Source organism: Oryctolagus cuniculus, chromosome 9 (genome assembly GCF_964237555.1).
Source record: "Oryctolagus cuniculus chromosome 9, mOryCun1.1, whole genome shotgun sequence".
NCBI lineage: Eukaryota > Metazoa > Chordata > Mammalia > Lagomorpha > Leporidae > Oryctolagus > Oryctolagus cuniculus.
Window position 1 is genome coordinate 72,373,110 of NC_091440.1, and position 20,755 is coordinate 72,393,864.

Below are 20,755 nucleotides of genomic sequence, written 5' to 3' on the forward strand. Positions count from 1 at the left end.
AGTAACACATCCAGGTTTATGAAAACAGGGGTTCACAGCCAAATGTCAGTTCACAGTTCAGGCTATTGTATCCTGTTTGAGGATTAGGTGTTATGGATGAAGGCCTATCATCTACTGAAGATGACTAATTGAATGCTGGGTTGAAGCTGTGCCTCTACAGCCAGATGCTTCTGTTTGAAATGGTATAGAATGAGTGTCTCTACAAGTTATGCAGCAAGTCCTTAATATTATTTCCCTTTTGTGGAAACTGTCTAAAGAAAATGATGAAATCCATAAATTGGAATCATGGATTTAAAGAATTGCCTTATTTATTTCAAACACCATTTTATGAGTCATTTTCTGTATGCATTAAAATAACCAAGAACAGAAGGAAAGAAAAACATCAAGCATTGCATAATTTTCTCCAATAACATAGATCAACTCTTACTGAATTTTTTTGTTTTTTGACAGAGTTAGACAGTGAGAGAGAGAGAGAGAGAGAGAGAGAGAGAGAGAGAGAAAGGTCTTCCATTGGTTCAACGCCCAAATGGCTGCTACGGCCTGCATGCTGCGCCAATCCGAAGCCAGGAGCCAGGTGCTTCCTCCTGGTCTCCCATGTGGGTGCAGGGCTCAAGCACCTGGGCCATCCTACAATGCCTTCCCAGGCCACAGCAGAGTTGGACTGGAAGAGGAGCAACCAGGACAGAATCCGGCACCCTGACCAGGACTAGAACCCAGGGTGCTGGCACTGCAGGCAGAGGATTAGCCTAGTGAGCCACAGCACCGGCCTCTCTTACTGAATTTAGCACTGTCTGATATCATGGTCTCCTTGGCAAATGCCTCAACTTTGCAGAAAGCTTCCAGTTGGATAGAAATGATCAGAAGATTTGTGACAGACCCTTGAAGATGACTCTAGGCAGAATAGTAAGCAACTGAACAGATTGCTTGGAGTGTCATGGAGGTTAGTGTAGATACAACACAGCAGAGAGGCTACTGAGACTCTGATTAAGGCAGTGTATACCTTTTATCAGCAGAGGGGCCTTATCCTTCCAGTTCAAACTTCATTGCTGAAGTTTTTCAGTAAAATCTATCAAAAGGAAGAGATACGGTCTTACAAGATTCAGATACCGTAGTAAAGTGTTTTCATGTTGGCTGGCTGGTTTACCATTGCAGCTTGCTCATCTTGGCTCCTGAAACCCTGAGCTTTCTGCATAGCTTAGAGATATCATTCATACTACTGCAGCAGGAGCAAATAAAGAATTACTAAAAAGTTTACAAGCTACTGCTCTCCGAATCTATGATCCACAGGAAGGCACTGTGGTGGTTCTCCCTGCAGAGCCTCAGCAACATTTGGTTCAGCTTGTACATTTTCCACCCAGTCTGCCTGCTGATCTGCTTTCTCAGTTAAGTCGTTGCTGTATTATGGGAAGACTCAGTTCAAGCTTGGTTGCTATGCTTATCGGGATACTGCACATGAGATCATCATTTTCTGGATGGAAGTTAATGACTGGTTGATCAATGGTGTGAACAATGTCAGCTTCTTCTTTTCCACACTTGCAGGATTTTTGAAAGAGGAGTTGAGTTGGCTTCAGGGCCTGGAGGAGTTCCTCATGTCACCCAGACCCAGCTTTCCCCTGTGCTGCTCTACCTTATGGATTTGGGTCAACTTTTATACCACTGGCATGTGACAGAGGCAGTTTGTCACAGCTTATTGGTTATCCCTGTCCCAGGTCAGAGCTTTGACATCCTGCAAAGTGCCAGTAAGCTAGGCACTAGGTTGGTTTGACTGTAATTCCTGACAGCGTGGCCGACTGTGTTTCTGGTGTTATCTGTAGGCTCCTGGAGCATACTTGTGTAGTTGGTGAGACTCTACTGCCATTTCTGGCTTCTTGTTGCTACAGTCTTCTCTAGAGAAAGGGGAAGCAGAGCATCTAAGGAAGAGGGACAAGCTCTGGGGGCCCGCGTCTCTGCCTTGGCTCTTCTCCTCGAGTCCACAGGTTGATGCAGAGCCTGTGGGTGAACAGGGTTGGGCCTGAGGAGCTGCCTGTGGTGGGCCAGCTGCTTCGCCTGCCGCTTCAGCATGCTCCCCTCAGACCCACGTGTTGACCAATGCTATCTTGGTGCAGCAGATCATCAAGAATATCCCAGCCTTGAAGAGTAGCAGTGTGCAGGAGCCATGTACGTCAGCGACTTACGTTATTGCTTCCATGTGTACATCACAGGGCAATACCCACAGGCCCAGCGCCTTGAGTGCAGGGTATTGAAGAGGAGCTGTGGTACCTCCTGTGGGAAATTGGGTACTCACATCTAACTTATTTTGTGGAGAGGCTGATGTAATAGATGTTTGTCATTAAAGCTGAACTTTTAAAGAAAAAAAAATAAAAAAGAGGAATTTAGACCCAGAGAGGGCACCCACAGAAGGAAGATGTGAAGAGACCCAGTGAGAAGACAGCCATCTAAAGGGAAGCAGAGAGGCCTGGAAGAGACCTTTCCTTCCAAGTCCTTAGAGGGATCCAAGACTACCAACACCTTGATCCTGAACTTCAAGCCTCTGGACCCACCACACAATGCATTTCTGTTCCTCCCACCCAGTCTGTGGGAAGCTGCTTCAGCAGCTGGAGCAGACTAGTACACAGTGGAACAAGGGAAGGAGTCTCTCTCGTGACCATCAGCACTAAGTGGGAAAGAGAACAGTCAGGCCCTCTTATCACCTTCTCCGCTGATGCTGTCACTAATAGAGAATGGCTAGGTCTGTGCAGGCAGCTCACTCCTGAGGAGCGTTAGTCCATAGCAGTGTCCGCTGTAGCAGTGTTCTGCATACAGGCAAGTGCAGTACTTTTTGCTGTTTGTTTTGCATTGAAAACAGTCTCAAAGTTGAATACAAAGAGCACTCTGCAGGTGTTGCAAATGTTAGCCATTTGCAACAGTATACTCCAGGGTCCTTAGGGCTATCACTCAACTACAGAGTAATTGATATATCAGAGTATACCAGACAGGTTCTGGATCAGCCTTTGAAGTAAATACTACATTTTCACACAGCTTGGTTACTTGCTGTGCCAGCTTCCTATAGCAGCTGTAATACCTTATCACAAGTCAAGTGCTTACAGTTGTGGAGGGCGAATCTGTAAGAGCTCTCATGGGGTTAAAATGACAGCATCAAAAGAGCTACTTTCTCCTGGGAGCTCTAGGGGGCAATGTGGGTCCCTTTTCCAGCTTCTTGAGGCCACCTGCATTCCCTGGTTCCTGGCCCCTTCCTCCATCTTCAAATCCCTCTGTGACTCTGGCCTCCTCTCTTGCCTCCCTCTTCCACTTGAAAGGACACTCGGGATTACATTGGGCCCTCTTGGCTCTTGGCTAACCCAAGATCAACCCCCTATGTTTTTTTTATTTTATTTACTTATAGGAGGTAGGTCTTGCATCTGCTGGTTCTCTCCTCAAATGCCCAGAACTGTTGGAATCCAGGTTTCCCATGGTGGCAAAGACCCAAGTACTTGGGCCATCATCTGCTGCCTCCCGGCGTCTACACTAGCAGTGAGCTGGAATTGGAAATGTGGGAGGCAGGAGTCCTACATGGCCACTTAGCAGATGCACAAAGTGCTGGCCCCAGCTCCCTATTTAAAAGTCAGACAATTACCAACCTTACTTCCATCTGCAATCTAATTCCCTTTTGCCATACAGAAGAACCAATGCACAGGTTGCAGGCAGTTGAAGGGAGAAGTTTGGGAAGGTGGTGGGATAGAGGGGAGAGTATTATTTGGCTTTCCACACTTGCCCAGGGTCACAGAACTGGTTAAGTGCTAGCACTGAGTACTGTATCCATTAAACTTAGCTATATGGGCTGCTCACTCGAACTCGATACAGGGTGCATTGTACAGGTAGACGTTTTCCTTCGATATGATTAGCATTGTTTCAGAGCAATGACAATGCATCTGATTCGATGTAGAAATGATTTCTAGATTTTCCTGATAATGTTGTGACTTAACAAATATAAACTTGAAGTTTTATACCTCACAATATTGTAGGTTTTGGGTTGTGATTTTTGCTTTATTGGTCATTCTCTTTATGAGATTAAAAAAAAAACCAGCATGAGCTTTTGGAAAAATAAAGCGTGTTTTTTTTTAAATAATAAAAAAAATGCATGCTCTTTCTAAGGTCTTAATAATGAACATAGCTGCCATTTATTAAAGACCTGTGTACCAGGCAAGGCTCTGGGAATCTTACATCTCATTTTACATTTTGCACACACTCTCATATGTATTGGGCAGTCTGAAGTCAGTGTGTTTCACAACTCATTCCAGTTGCAGGCTCCTCTAGCTCAGCCTGTCGAAAATGGAATGGATTTTTCCTTTCTCCCATATTCTGCCCCACCTCTGCCATGCTCCTACCACCAGAAAAATCAAAGAAAAAGCTAGACACACCACCATTGATTATGCTTTTTTCTCTCTAGGAATATCATCACCATTCATCCAGTTTATGCCAGAAATCTGGGAGTCCATGGTGCCTCCTCCTCCCTTCCTGTCCTCCAGAAATCTGTAGCAAAAATGTGTCAATTGTTGCCACTTCTTCCTTCCCAGTTTCTTCTTCCCCACTGGCACCACCTACTTCATTGCACCATCATTTTCCTGCTTTGTCTACTCATGGAGCCTCTGATCTGGCCCCTCCGTGCCTCCACCCTCTGCTCTGCTCACTCTGCCGTCTGTGTGGGTGATTTTTCTAATACATTTGTGTGAGGACTGTATTGCCCTCCTGGTTAAAACCCTGCAGGGCCGGCGCCGCAACTCACGAGGCTAATCCTCAGCATGGCGGTGCTGGCACACAGGGTTCTAGTCCCGGTTGGGGTGCCGGATTCTGTCCCAGTTGCCCCTCTTCCAGGCCAGCTCTCTGCCGTGGCCAGGGAGTGCAGTGGAGGATGGTCGCGGCGGCCATTGGAGGGTGAACCAACGGCAAAGGAAGACCTTTCTCTCTGTCTCTCTCTCTCTCACTGTCCACTCTGCCTGTAAAAAAAAAAAAAAAAAACACTGCAGGGACAGCCTATTAATTACCCTGAGGACAAAATCCAGCCATCTAACTGTGCCTTGTAATGGACTTCAGATAAGGCCCTGTCACTGTAGCCCCTTACAGTCTTCTTGAATTCTTTGAACGTAATCCCTTTTGCTCTGCAATGTGCCATTCCCTCCGCCTTGATCGCGCTTTCCCTCCTCTTTGGCCAACTTCCACTTATCCTTCAGGCTCTAGTTTAAGTATACGTTTGCCCACTGCTTTGGATATTTCTGCTATAAACCGGCATGCTCTTCTTGGAAGACTTGCCCTCCACATTTGTTGAGGTTTATGGCCACCTCTGCATGGGACATCCCTGATGCCAGAGACCAAGAGAGATTTGTTCAGGATTCCAACTTCTGACTCAGAGTTGGGGCTCGGTGTCTGCCTGTTGAGTGAATAATGTAGGGAGGGAAACTTTTTTCTGTGTCTTCTTAGATTCAGTGCTTGAGGCCCTGAAAATTAAACTGACAAAAAGAGATAGATGGGAGAAAAAGTCTACTACATCTCCAAATTGTGAAATGTTAAACCAAGATACTTACATTTTAACTAACTCTGTGATAAATTAGGGAACAGTAGCTAGATCAAGGACAGAGGCTTCTAAAGTGAAGAGCAAGAGGGTAAATATGTGGAAGAAACAACAGAGGATAAAGAAACAACAGAGGATAAAGATTATTTAGATAACAGAAGATAAAGGTTTATAATGTAAACTTAAATTGATGCCTTCCCTGTTGGTAACAAATGTATTCCTGGTACTGGAGGGAAAAACACATTTACAAAGGTTATTGCCATTACCTAGGGGGATGTTTGTATTTAAATGAAAGTGAAAAGGATAAAGAACAAATTGCTTTCAGCTCCAAGCAATTCTTGTGCCAAAGTGGAATGCTTGTGGCAAACTGATCCCTTTCAAAGGAATAAGCTGTGCCATATTGTGATGATTAGAGCTACTTTAGCTTGTAGGGGTGAAGAGAAATTTCCCCTGTCTTCTAGAGCTTTGCCCAAATGAAGTGACAATAGATTAAAGAGGAAAGAAGTTATACACATTTATTAATGTGCCTGGGGCAGGGTTGGGATCACAGGTGTGTGATTACCCACAAACCCAACATGGTCCTGACACATCTTTACCCCTTTTTCTGTAGGTGAGGGAGAAAAGGGGAGTATAAGGGAAATTGTGAATGATTTTTAGAGGAACTCTGTGGGCTTGGAGGGCATAATTAGCATGGGACAAAATCTGTTTTGCCTGCAGCAGAGACAATGCGTTAGCGATGCATCTGGGACTGAAACACAGACAATGGCTTGCCAAAAAAAAAAAATTATCCAGGTGTATTGGCAGAATTCAGTCTTTTCTTGGGATGTGAGCCTACTTAAGGGAAGTATAGGGGAAGAGACAGAGGTCATTTGTATATTCTTTAGCTTGTCCAAACTTTAGGCAGATAAAGGCACTTTGCAGGTGGCATCTCCTTGCTCTTGAAGGGGGAAGACAAGGTTAGAGGGACATTGACTCTGAGCCTGCTTTTAAGACTTTTTAATTTTCTTTTGATCAAACTTCTCAGCATGCCAAAAAACACCACATTTGGGGGATATCATTTTTAGCCTCAACAGGATGAATTATGCCTTTTGAAAGTGAATGTACTTCTCAGATGTTTCTGTTTTTGAAGGTAGATTTGAAGAGCCCTTGGGGACTGCATGGGTGGAGCCCAGCTGTGCAGGAACCCAGCATGGGTGACTACACAGTCCAGAGGGTGATTGGTGAGGGCTCCTTTGGCTCGTGCAGCAGGAAAGCAGTAATCAGCTGTTTGCAATGAAGGAAATAAGGCTCCCCAAGGTCACTGCTAAAGAAAATAAGTCATAGTGAGCATGCACTTGCAGTCTGTATAAGACAATAAGTTCTTGATGCTTAATGAGGAATTTCTCCTCCATGCAAACGATGTAATCTGTTTATTCATTGGCTTTATAAGAGCTTGATATAGTTTATGTGGCTCTTAGGACACTGCAATTAGGAAAGGGAAAAAAATTAGCCCATGTTCAGATAGTGATTATTGTTTATTTTATCCCAGTGTGTAATCAGCAGTTAATTTCCAATCGTGTATACCTAACAGTGTAGCAGATCTTTGCCAAATGCAGTTCAGGTGCAGTATTAATGAGAACGGGACATAAAAATATGAAGAGCAAAGATGTAGGCTACTCACTCTTAGAATCAGGGAACTGACCATCTCGATCCAGATCCATGTACAGGTTTCATTTCCCTCTAGACTTCATTACCATGTACTATACAATACATGCTATGGAGCCTGTTTAACAATATTTTGGTTTTTTGAAGGATTTCTTTATTTGTCGAAAAGGCAGACTAACAGAGAGAAAGAGAGAAGCAGACATAATGAGAGATCTTCCATTTGCTGGTTCATTCCCCAAATGCTTGCAACAGCCAGAGTTGAGCTAAGCCGAAGCCAGGAGCCAGTAACACCATCTGGGTCTACAGCATGGGTGGGAAGGACCTAAGCACTTGGGCCATCTTCCACTGGCTTCCCAGGTGCATTAGAAGGAAGCTAGATCAGAAATAGAGCAGGAACTTGAACCCAGGCACTTTGATATGGGATGCAGGCATCCCAGATGGCATCTTAACTGGTGTGCCAAATGCCCACCCCGCACCACTGAATTCTTGACTGTGTTCAGTGACACTTAATCGTCTGGAGGACTTGTTAAAATACAGATTGCTGTGCCTCCCCGTGAAGTTCTGATTGAGTAGGTCTGGGGGCGCCTATGAACCTGCATTTTTGACAAGTCCCCAGTTGATGCTGTTGCTGCTGCTGCAGGAACCCTGTGCTAGTACATAATCAGTGGCAATTTCTGGATTGGAAGGCCATGTATTCTAGATTTAATCCTCAGTAAGTTATAGACAAACGGCTTTGGATACTTATTTTGCGTATCATCTTTGTCCATCTTTGATGCAGTAATGTATTATTACTTTTTTTATCTTGGCCACGGACCAGTAAAATGTTACAAGTGGTCAAAACATGAAATCATTGATTTCTCTTTTAGGATGCCCTGTTCTTGATGGAATACTGGCCCTCCAAGTCGGTGACACTTAGGTGGATATTAAAACTAGTTTACAGGAGAAGAAAAAACTATTTCCACTCTGTACATGTAAGAAAAGGAAAAAGAACATAATAGTATAATAAAATGGTCAGCTCCAGTATGCAAAATATAGCCATAGTTGTTTTTTGAGCAAGTTTGAAAAACTTAAATTGGGTTTGAGTGCAATGTTACAGTACTGCATCTAACATTGAAATATATTCAACCTATATAAATATTATTATAATGCTTTCTAAAATATAAGATTAAAACACTAATATTCATATGATTACATATTAGTATACTTAAACTAATGTTAAATAATATAATTAAATGTTTTAAATTATTGTGCTTTTAAAGATTTATTGTTTTATTTATTTGAAAGATAGAGAAGAGAGAGAGAGAGAGAGAGAGAGAAGAATCTTCCATCTGCTGGTTCACTCCACAAATGGCTGCAACAGCTGGGACTGGGCTAGAGCCAGGCCAAAGCCAGGAGCCCAGAGCTTCTTCCAAGTCTCCTGCATGGGTGCAGGGGCCCAAATACTCGGGCCATCTTCTGATGCTTTCCCAGGTGCATTATCTGGGAGCTGGATGTGATGCTATTTTAAGTACAGTATTAGGGGTGGGTATTATGGCACAGCAGGTTAAGCTGCCACTTGGGATGCTGACATCCCATAACGGATTGCCAGATCAAGTCCCAGCTGCTCTGCTTTCAGTCCAGCTCTCTACTAGTGTGCCTGAGAAGCTGTGGATGAAGGCTCAAGTAGTTGAGTTCCTACTGCCCATGGCTTCAGCCTAGCCCAGCCAGAGTTGTGTCCATTCTGGAAGTGAACCAATGGATGGAAGATACTTCTCTGCTATGCCACTTTTCAATAAATAAGTCTTTAAAAATAAAATGCAATATAAATTTATGGTTTAAAATCTTTTTCTAGTCTTTCTGAAACACAGAAGTTTAGGAAGGAGGCTGTTCTGTTAGCCAAAATGAAACACCCCAATATTGTTGCCTTCAAAGAATCATTTGAAGGTGAGTATGAACTCCCATACATCTGTGCATTTCTGAATTTCTTTATGGCACTGCAACTTTCCTAAAGACACTTATATCTATTTTAGCTGGAGGACATCTATATATTGTGATGGAATATTGTGATGGAGGGTATCTAATGCAAAAGATTAAACAGCAAAAGGGAAAGTTATTTCCTGAAGATACGGTAAGAGACTGACTTACTGATTTTTCTAAGAGCTATTTATTTGAAAGGCAGAGTTACAGAGAGAATCTTTCATCTGCTGGTTCACATCCCAGATGGCTGCAAAATCCAGGGCTGACCCAGGCTGCAGCCAGGACCCAGGGCCCAGGACCCAGGAGTCAGGAGCATCACCCCAGTCTCCCACATGGGTGCAGAGGCCCCAGCATATAGTCCATCTTCCATTGCTTTCCCAGGAGCATTAACAGGGAACTGAATCAGAAGTGGAGCAGCTGGGATTTGAACAGGTATGCATTTGGGATGCTGGAACTGCAGGCAGTGGCTCAACCATCTTTCCTAGAGACACCCCAACAACTGATTTCTATGCTAATGTTACTGAATGGTATCCTAAGGATGCGGCTGCCCAAAATATTTTAGAAAGTAAAATCAATATGATGGTTATAAAATATAAAAGAATAAAATTTTCAAGTTTACAAGATTTTGAAAATTGTGTTACTCATTGTACTTTATTGTAGATATTTCAGTCTTAATTTTATTGTACTGAAATTTTAATTTTCATTTATTATTTGAGAGGCAGAGAAATTTTTATTATTTCAGAGGCAGAGACTGACACAACGTTTCATCTTCTGGTTCACATCTCAAATGCTCACAATGGCCAGGACTGAGCTGGACCAAAACTGGGGGCCAGGTGCACAGTCCAGGTCTTCCACATGGGTAGCAGAAACCCAATTACTTGAGCCATCACCACGATCTCCCAAGGTGTGCATTGACAGGAAGCTCCAGTCAGCAGCTGATGGCTCAAGTACTTGGGTCTCTGCTTCACACATGGGAGACCTGGATGAAGTTCCAGGCTCCTCGCTTCAGCCTGGCTCAGCCCCAGTTGCGGGTATTTGGGAGTGAACCAGGAGATGAAAGATCTCTCTCCTCTTTCCGACTATCTCTATCTCTCTGCCTTTCAAATGAAAGTAAATCAGTGAATAATACAACCACTAATGCTTTAAAAAAATAAACCAAATTGCCATTTGAATCATACATGAAATAGGCATGGGGATCACAGCTTTTCTGAATTTCTTCAGACAACACTGAATTTTAATTGAACTAAGATGAGTGCAGGAGTTTTGTGCTCACGTTGTGTAAAACCCTGGGCAGCTGCATCCTAGAAATGGTTCTTTGGAATTTGGGGTTAGCGTTTACCCGTTACTACGTGTTTGTGGATTTTGCATCTTTTTCCTTACAGATACCTAATTCGTTCACACAAATGGGCTTTGGAGTAAATCCATTCACAAGAAACGGGTGCTACACAGAGATATCAAATCCAAGGTGAGTGGACTATATTTTTGGAGCTTAAAGAAAACCCAAAGCTGTATCATTCAGTCTTTTGTTTTCTGTTACCTTATTTCCTTTTGGGACATTTCTGTTTAGTTGAAAAATATTTTTCAGCCTAATATTTATTTATTTACTTTTATTTAGTTAAAAAAATCTTCCCAGCTTTATTAAGATAAAAATGTATAAAGATACCATGCATTAAGATATAAAATTGTATATAGTTATGAGGTATTTCTTTTTTTAATGTATGTATACCTTGTGAAATGATGAAATCAAACTAATTAACATACCCATCACCTTGCATACTTATCCTTTTTTGTGGTGAGAACCTTTTGGATGTATTCGCTTAGCAGTGTTCAAGCATATTGTATGTTATTATGAACTGTCATTAGCAAGCCATACACCTGATCTGAACTATTCGTTCCTTCAAACTGAAGCTTTGTACCCTTTGACTTAATATTAACCAAATTAGTGAAATGAGAAGAAGCCACTAGAGTCACTTTGGAAGTGTATGCTAATATGTTCTCAGCCTTTTCGGGCCCCATTCCTAGAACATATGTTCTCAGATGGAAAGTAGTTGAGGGGCCAGCACTGTGGCATAGTGGGTAAAGCTGCCTCCTGCAGTACCAGCATCCCATATGGGCGCCAGTTCAAGTCTTGGCTGCTCCACTTCCAATCCAGCTCTCTGCTATGGCCTGGGAAAGCAGTATTAGATGGCTGAAGTTGTTGGGCCCCTGTTCCCACGTGAGAAACCTGGAAGAAGCTCCTGGCTCCTGGCTCCTGGCTTCAGATCAGCGCAGCTCCAGCCATTGTGGCCAATTGGGGGGTGAACCAGCAGATGGAAGACCTTTCTCTCTCTTTCTCTCTCTCTCTCTGTCTCTCTCTCTCAGTCTACCTCTCTGTGTAATTCTGACTTTCAAATAAATGAATAAATCTTTTAGAAAAGAAAAGGAAGTAGCTGACACCCAGTCCTGCCATGTGGGGTCACCCTGACACAGGTTCCTGTTCAGTCAGGTCTGCTGACTCACCCAAAGCTTGTTCAGTTTCAAAGCCGTCACCTGGAGCTCCCAGGTAGGGGGCTGTGTAGCTGGCAGGAGGGCATATTGCATTCCACGCCAGCGTTTCTACCCTTGGTCTCTGATGTCAGCCTCTGGAGACCTTGGCCTTGTGTCTGCATGAAGGAAGATGTAACCTGAGTTCTTCTTGTTTCATACAGAATGTCTTTCTCACCCAAAATGGAAAAGTAAAATTGGGAGATTTTGGATCTGCCCATCTTCTCTCTGAGTACGTACTGCTGTTGTCATGCTGTGACAGTAATCAAAACATGCTGCATTTTCAGGAATTCTCTGTGGTCACTCTTTGCCGTTTTTGGTTTTAGTCCCATGGCGTTTGCTTGTACATATGTGGGAACAAGTTATTACGTGCCTCCAGAAATTTGGGAGAACTTGCCTTACAACAATAAAAGGTAAGCAGTGGACTTATTTTGTGCAAGGGTGACCATTTGGTGACCTGTGCAGGACACTAGAGTTAGCGCCACTGTAAAGCAGATACACAGAGCATCTTGGTTTTTAAAAGATGTGTCTGAAAGCACTGTGGAATCCATATTCTCTGGCTTCTAGACGAATGTTATAGTTTTCTGTTTTAATCAGAGCTGAGAAGAGCTCATTATAAATGCCAGAAGAAAGGTTAGTTATTTCTAAAAATAGTATGAATTATATTACTGGTTCCCATACTTTGCTTCTCCAACTTTATTTATTTATTATTCTTTTAAAAAGATTTATTTATTAATTTGAAAGGCAGAGTCAGAGAGAGAGAGATCTTCTATCTACTGGTTCACTCCCCAAGTGTCTACAATGGCTAGGGCTGGGCCAGGCTGAAGCCAGGAGCCTGGAGCTTCTGAGTCTTCCATGTGGGTGCAGGGCTCCATGTGCCTAGGCCATCTTCCACTGCTTTCCCAGATGCACTCCCAGAAAGCTGGATTGGAAGTGGAGCAGCCAGGACTCAGACTGGTGACCATATGGGATGCTGGCACCGCAGGCAGAGGCTTAACTTTCTATGCCATAGTGCCAGTCTGCTGCCCCCACTTTAAAAATTTTTTTAATGTATTTATTTTTATTGTTTGAGAGGCAGAGAGATAGTGAAATATAGATCTTCCCTCTGCTGGTTCACTCTCTGAATGGCTGAAACAGCCTGGTCTGAGCCAGGCTAAAATCAGGAGCCAGGGGACCGGAACATTGGTGTAGCCGGTAAAAGCCACTGCCTGCTGTGCCAGAATCCCATATGGGGCTGCTCCTCTTCCGATCCAGCTCTCTGCTATGATCTAGGAAAGCTGTAGAAGATGGCCCAGGTCCTTGGCCCCTGCACCCAGGTGAGAGACCCAGAGGAAGCTCCTGGCTCCTGGCTTCAGACTGGCCCAGCTCTGGCTGTTGTGGCTGTTGGGGGAGTGAACCAGTGATGAAAGCCCTCTCTCTCTCTGCCTCTGCCTCTCTGTAACTCAGCCTTTCAAATAAATAAGTAAATAAATCTTAAAACCAACCAACCAACCAACCAGACACAAAAACAGGAGCCAGGAGCTCCATCCTGGTCTCTCATATGTATGGCAGGGGTGCAAATACTGGGGCTGTGTACCTGCATCATCTGGAAGTGGGATCAGATGTGGAACAACCAGTACTCAAACTGGCCCTCCAGTGTGGGATGCTGGTTTTGCAAGCAGCAGCTTAACGCTGCACCACAATGCCAGTCCTACTCCCACTTTAAAAAATCCCAAAGTCCTGGTTGCATCCATGTCAATTAAATTAGAATATCAGAGGATGGAAATCAAGCATCAGCAATTTTTCAAGATGACCAATTTGTCAAGAGATTCCAATATGCAGCAACATTTGGGGACCCCTACATCATGTCATTGAGTTAACATTTACAGGACTAGGTAATAATCACCTGGTTGGTAAGTTAGTTGATTGCTGAAAGTTCATCTGAGGGCCTTATGATTTAAGACTGTGGTGGGTGTTGTGGCACAGTGGGTGAGGCTACTGCTTGCATACAATATCAGAGTGCCTGGTTCAAGTCTTGGCTACTCTGCTTCCAATTCAGCTAATGCAATGTGGGAAAGCAGTAGATGATGGCCCCAGTACTTGAGTCCCTGCTGCCCATCTGTGAGACCCATGTGGAGTTCCTGGCTCCAGGCTCCGAGCTTCAGCCTAGCCCACAGTTGTGGGCATTTGGGGCGTGAACCAGTGCATGGAAGATCTCTCTCTCTCTCTCTTATTCTGCCTTTCAAATAAATAAATATTTAAAAAGTAGAACCGTATTTTTTCTGATTACAAGTTCTATGTGCCTGTTGTGGGTATGAGTAGGCAGAAAGGATTGGACATAGAAGGAAATGGAAACCACCCGCTTTCCACAACTACTACTAAGAATCTTTTGGTGGGGTTTTCCCCTTTCTCTCCATAGTACTAATTGGTATATTCTCTACACAACTTGATATCCTGATTTTTTTTCACTTTACCTTACATTAATTTCCCCACACATTCAAAATTCCTAAATATTTATCAAGGCTTCAAATATTTTACTTTATGGCTCTTCCTAAAGTTGACTTAACTTCTCCTCTGTCCTTGCGCTTGTGTTTCCAGTTTTTTGAATTGTAAACATGCTGCGATTAACTTATTGTTTGTGCATAAAAATGTCATTGTCTTATATTGTATTTTTGGCATGGACTCCTAGAGACAGAAGCACCTGAAAGCTCTTATTACTTTCTAACAAGTGGCTTTCTGAAAAGGGTACACAATCTATACTAAATAGGTTCGTTTCAAAGTAGAATTGACTACTTTGGGAGCAAAACACCCCTCAAGGGATTTATTGGGAGACTGGAGTTTGGACTAAATACTAGACTATATAATTGAGTTCTCTGCTTGCGGGTGATAATGGTGCTGTGTTTATGAGGGAGAGTGTGTCCTTGCTCTTGGGAGGTACATGCTGGAGTGTTTGGGGTGAGTGTTTGATATCTGCAGCCTTTTCTCCAGGGGTTCAGAGATACATAGAGGGAGATAGCATGCAAGTGTGGCAGATGTTAACCATTGGGGAGCCTGACTGAGAGCATGTGGGCATTTGTAACTCCTGTAGGCTTGAAATTTTAAAAAAGTAAAATCGAGGGAAACAATTAGTTAAAATAAAACATAAAATAAAAGGAATGTCCCAGTGGCGTTGTGGTGCAGTAGGTTGAGCTGCAGCTGATGACGTCAGCATCCCATTTCTGAATCCTGAGTGCTTTACTTCCGATCCAGCTTCCTGTGCTGGGGAAGACAGCTGCTGACAGCCTAATTTCTTGAGCCCCTGCTATCCACATGGGAAACCAGGAGGAATTTCCTGGCTCCTGGCTTCAGCCTGTCCCAGCCCTGGCTGCTACAGGCATTTGGGGAGTGAACCAGCGGGTGGAAGATCTCTGTCTGTCTCTGTCTCTCTCTCTCTCTCTCTGTAACTCTGCCTTTCAAATGAATAAATACATCTTAAAAATAATAATAACAAGAGTGTCATTGAGAAAAAGCCTGGAGGATGACAACTGGGCAGTGAGGCTGCTGGAGGAGAACTGAGATGCTTGGCATGAGGCAGTCGGGCACAGGACCACCCATAGGACTCTGGTGAGTTTGAAGAGCTGTTTTGTGGAAGAACGAGTGGTCTTGTTCTCCTTCTCTTGGAGCATGAGCTGACTCTAGGCCTGGAGAATGTTGCCAGAGGACACATTTGGCTGCTGTGAGGCAGGAGGTGCTACCTTAGGCCCTCCAGCAGGGCAACGGACTATGCCGTGTATGGCAGAGAGCCGTCTACCAGGAGCTGCCCTCTTAGGCCGGCTGCCATGCACGTGGCGGTCTGGTGGAAGCTGTACTGGACATCCTCTAAGTCCTTCCTCCAGCTCTGACAGTCTCAGTTCACAGATACTCCTTCCTTTTGCCGCTGAATTCCCTAAGGCTGTTGAAATGGTATCTGAACCACCCTGATTGGGAGTGGTGCAAGTTGGGGAGCAAAGAGTTTTATTGTGACCATTATTCTTAGTACCTAAGTATTAAACCAAAATTACTATGTGTCTTCTTTAAATACCTAGGAATTACTTATGCCTATTCTTACTAAAAGTAGGATAATTTTTCATTTTTTAATTCAAAAATGCATCTGTTTTTGTGTAATAACTCATAACCTACTTACTGATATGTTGCTTCCTCTACGTTTCCAGTGACATCTGGTCCTTAGGATGCATTCTGTATGAACTCTGTACCCTTAAGCATCCAGTAAGTATGGTGCACAAAACATAACTGGAAGGTTGTGGTTATCTCTGGTGAGGTCCTAAGCAATGTAGAAAATTCCAGCTGGCAGTTCACTTACTTAGGATGAATTCATTATGAAAAAGTTTTCCTATGTTGTCATTATTGTTGTCTTTGCCTAGAGCCACTTTTGTGATGTATACCAGTAGGAAATGTCTGTTGTTTCATTTCTGTTGTTCTTTTTTTTAACTTTTATTAATGAATATAAATTTCCAAAGTACAGCTTATGGATTACAATGGCTTCCCCCCCATAACGTCCCTCCCACCCACAATCCCCCCCCTTTCCCACTCCCTCTCCCCTTCCATTCACATAAAGATTCATTTTTGATTCTCTTTATCTACAGAAGATCAGTTTAGCATACATTAAGTAAAGATTTCAACAGTTTGCTCCCACACAGAAACATAAAGTGAAAAATAATAGATGATTTTTTAAATGATGATGAAATCAGATCAGACCTATTGTCATGTTTAATCCCAGTGAGAGTCAAGTTGGGAATTGATAATTTCTTTTTTTTATAGAAGATCAGTTTAGTATGCATTAAGTAAAGATTTCAACAGTTTCCACCCCCATAGAAACACAAAGGGAAATATACTGTTTGAGTACTCGTTATAGCATTAAATCTCAATGTACAGCACACTAAGGACAGAGATCCTACATGAGGAGTAAGTGCACAGTGACTCCTGTTGTTGACTTTACAAATTGACACTCCTGTTTATGGCATCAGTAATCTCCCCATGCTCCAGTCATGAGTTTCCAAGGCTATGGAAGCCTTTTGAGTTCTCCAACTCTTATCTTGTTTAGACAAGGTCATAGTCAAAGTGGAGGTTCTCTCCTCCCTTCAGAGAAAGGTACCTCCTTCTTTGAAGACATGTTCTTTCCACTGGGATCTCACAGAGATCTTTATTCAGGTGTTTGGGTTTTTTTTTTTTTCCAGAGTGTCTTGGCTTTCCATGCCTGAAATACTCTCATGGGCTTTTCAGCCAGATCCGAATGCCTTTAGGGCTGATTCTGAGGCCAGAGTGAGTGCTGTTTAGGACATCTGCCATTCTATGAGTCTGCTGTGTATCTCACTTCCCATGTTGGATCACTCTCCCCTTTATTTATTCTATCGGTTAGTATTAGCAGGTACTAGACTTGTTTATGTGCTCCTTTTGACTCTTAGTCCTTTCATTATGATCAATTGTGAACTGAAATTGATCACTTGGACTAGTGAGATGGCATTGGTACATGCCACCTTGATGGGATTGAATTGGAATCCCCAGGTATGTTTCTAAGTCTACCATTTGAGGCAAGTCAGCTTGAGCATGCCCCAAATTGTACATCTCTTCCCTCTCTTATTCCCACTCTGATGTTTAACAGGGATCACGTTTCAGTTAAATTTCAACACTTAAGAATAACTGTGTATTAATTACAGAGTTAAACCAGTCATATTAAGAAGAACAAAAAAACTACTAAGAAGGATAATGTATTAAGTTGTTCATTAACATTCAGGGCTATGCTGATCAAGTCACCGTTTCTCATAGTGTCCATTTCACTTCGACAGGTTTCCTTTTTGGTGTTCAGTCATTTGTCACCAATCAGGGAGAACATATGAAATCTGTCCCTTTGGGACTGGCTTATTTCACTCAGCATGATGTGTTCCAGATTCTTCCATTTTGTTGCAAATGACTGGATTTTGTTGTTTCTAACTGCAGTATAGTATTCTAAAGAGTACATATCCCATTATTTCTTTATCCAGTCTACCGTTGATGGGCATTTAGGTTGGTTCCAGGTCTTGGCTATTGTGAATTGTGCTGCTATAAACATTAGGGTGCAGACCGCTTTTTGTTTGCAAATTTAAATTCCTTTGGGTATATTCCAAGGAGTGGGATGGCTGGGTCGAACAGTAGGGTTATCTTCAGGTTTCTGAGGAATCTCCAGACTGACTTCCATAGTGGCTTGACCAGTTTGCATTCCCACCAACAGTGGGTTAGTGTCCCTTTTTCCCCACATCCTCGCCAGCATCTGTTGTTGGTAGATTTCTGTATGTGAGCCATTCTAACCGGGGTGAGGTGAAACCTCATTGTGGTTTTGATTTGCATTTCCCTGATTGCTAGTGATCTTGAACATTTTTTTCATGTGCCTGTTGGCCATTTGGATTTCCTCTTTTGAAAAATGTCTATTGAGGTCTTTGGCCCATCTCTTAATTGGGTTGTTGGTTTTGTTTTTGTGGAGTTTCTTGATCTCTTTGTAGATTCTGGTTATTAACCCTTTATCTGTTGCATAGTTTGCAAATATTTTTTCCCATTCTGTCGGTTGTCTCTTCACTCTCCTGACTGTTTCTTTTGCAGTACAGAAACTTCTCAATTTGATGCAATCCCAATAGTTGATTTTGGCTTTGACTGTCTGTGCCTCCCAGGTCTTTTCCAGAAACTCTTTGCCTGTGCCAATATCTTGAAGGGTTTCTCCAATGTTCTCTAATAACTTGATGGTGTCAGGTCATAGATTTAGGTCTTTAATCCATGTTGAGTGGATTTTTGTGTAAGGTGTAAGGTAGGGGTCTGGCTTCGTGCTTCTGCACGTGGAAATCCAGTTTTCCCAGCACCATTTATTGAATAGACTGTCCTTGCTCCAGGAATTGGTTTTAGATCTTTGATCAAATATAAGTTGGCTGTAGATGTTTGGGTTGATTTCTGGTGTTTCTATTCTGTTCCATTGGTCTATCCATCTGTTTCTGTACCAGTAATATGCTGTTGTGATTACAACTGCCCTGTAGTATGTCCTGAAATCTGGTATTGTGATGCCTCCGGTTTTGTTTTTGTTGTACAAGATTGCTTTAGCTATTCGAGGTCTCTTTTGCCTCCATATGAATTTCAGGATCGTTTTTTCTAGATCTGAGAAGAATGTCTTTGGTATCCTGATTGGAATTGCATTGAATTTATAAATTGCTTTTGGGAGAATGGACATTTTGATGATGTTGATTCTTCCAATCCATGAGCATGGAAGATTTTTCTATTTTTTGGTATCCTCTTCTATTTCTTTCTTTAAGATTTTGTAATTCTCATCGTAGAGATCTTTAACGTCCTTGGTTAAGTTTATTCCAAGGTATTTGATTGTTTTTGTAGCTATTGTGAATAGGATTGATCTTAGCAGTTCTTTCTCAGCCATGGCATTGCTTGTGTATACAAAGGCTGTTGATTTTTGTGCATTGATTTTATATCCTGCCACTTTGCCAAACTCCTCTATGAGTTGCAATAGTCTCTTAGTAGAGTTCTTTGGATCCTCTAAGTAAAGAATCATATCATCTGCAAAGAGGGATAGTTTGACTTCTTCCTTCTCAATTTGTATTCCTTTAATTTCTTTTTCTTGTCTGATGGCTCTGGCTAAAACTTCCAGAACTATGTTAAATAGCAGTGGTGAGAGTGGGCATCCCTGTCTGGTACCAGATCTCAGTGGAAATGCTTCCAACTTTTCCCCATTCAATAGGATGCTGGCCGTGGGTTTTTCATAAATTGCTTTGATTATAGTGAGGAATGTTCCTTCTATACCCAATTTGCTTAGAGTTTTCATCATGAAAGGGTGTTGAATTTTATCAAATGCTTTCTCTGCATCTATTGAGATAATCATATGGTTTTCTTCTGCAGTCTGTTAATGTGGTGAATCACATTGATTGATTTGCGAATGTTGAACCATCCCTGCATACCAGGGATAAATTCCACTTGGTCTGGGTGGATGATTTTTCTGATGTGTTGTTGTATTCTATTGGCGAGAATTTTATTGAGGATTTTTGCGTCTATGTTCACCAGGGATATTGGTCTATAATTTTCTTTCAGTGCTGCATCTTTCTCTGGCTTAGGGATTAAGATGATGCTGGCTTCATAGAAAGAATTTGGGAGGATTCCCTCTTTTTCGATTGTTCTGAATAGTTTGAGAAGAAATGGGATTAGTTCTTCTTTAAATGTCTGGTAGAATTCCGCAGTGAATCCATCTGGTCCTGGGCTTTTCTTTGTTGGGAGGGCCTTTATTACTGTTTCAATTTCAATTTCTGTTTCAGTTATGGGTCTATTTAGGTTTTCTATGTCTTCCTGGTTCAATTTAGGTAGATTGCATGTGTCCAGGAATCTATCCATTTCTGATAGATTTTCTTGCTTGCTGGCATACAAGTCCTTGTAGTAATTTCTGATGATTCTTTTTATTTCTGTGGTGTCTGTTGTTATGTTTCCTATTTCATCTCTGATTTTATTGATTTGGGTCTTTTCTTGTTTTAGTTAGTTGGGCCAATGGGGTGTCAATTTTGTTTATTTTTTCAAAACACCAGCTCCTTGCTTGGCTGATTTTTTGTAATTTTTTTTGGATTCAATCCTGTTGATTTCTTCTCTGATTTTAATTATTTCTCTTCTACTAGATTTGGGTTTGGTTTGCTGCAGTTTTTCTAGGTCCTTGAGCTGCATTTAAAGCTCATTTATTTGGTACCTTTCCAATTTCTTGATATAGGCCTCTATTGCTATAAACTTGCCTCTCAGTACTGCTTTTGCTGTATCCCGTAAGTTTTGATATGTTGTGTTGTTATCCTCACTTACTTCCAGCAAGTTTTTGATTTCTCTTTTGATTTCTTGAATGACCCAGTGTTCATTCAGGAGCATGTTGTTCAGTCTCCATGTGTTTGCATACTTTCTAGGGTTTCCTGAGTTGCTAATTTCCAGCTTCATTCTGCTGTGGTCTGAGAAGCTGCATGGTATGATTCTAATTCTTTTAAATTTGCTGAGACTTGCTTTATGGCCTAGTATGTGATCAATCCTAGAGAAGGTTCCATGCACTGCTGAGAAGAATGTGAAGTCTTTAGATGTAGG

At 42.4% G+C, this 20,755-nt stretch overlaps 1 protein-coding gene and 1 pseudogene across 1 annotated transcript in view; one reads left to right on the top strand and one right to left on the bottom strand.

Annotated features, from left to right (window-relative positions):
* LOC127487170 (uncharacterized) overlaps nt 1–20,755 on the bottom strand; it is a 399,814-nt gene that overhangs the window by 200,081 nt on the left and 178,978 nt on the right. The window lies entirely within an intron of this gene.
* On the top strand, nt 755–14,386 carry LOC138843645 (testis-expressed protein 10 pseudogene; annotated as a pseudogene).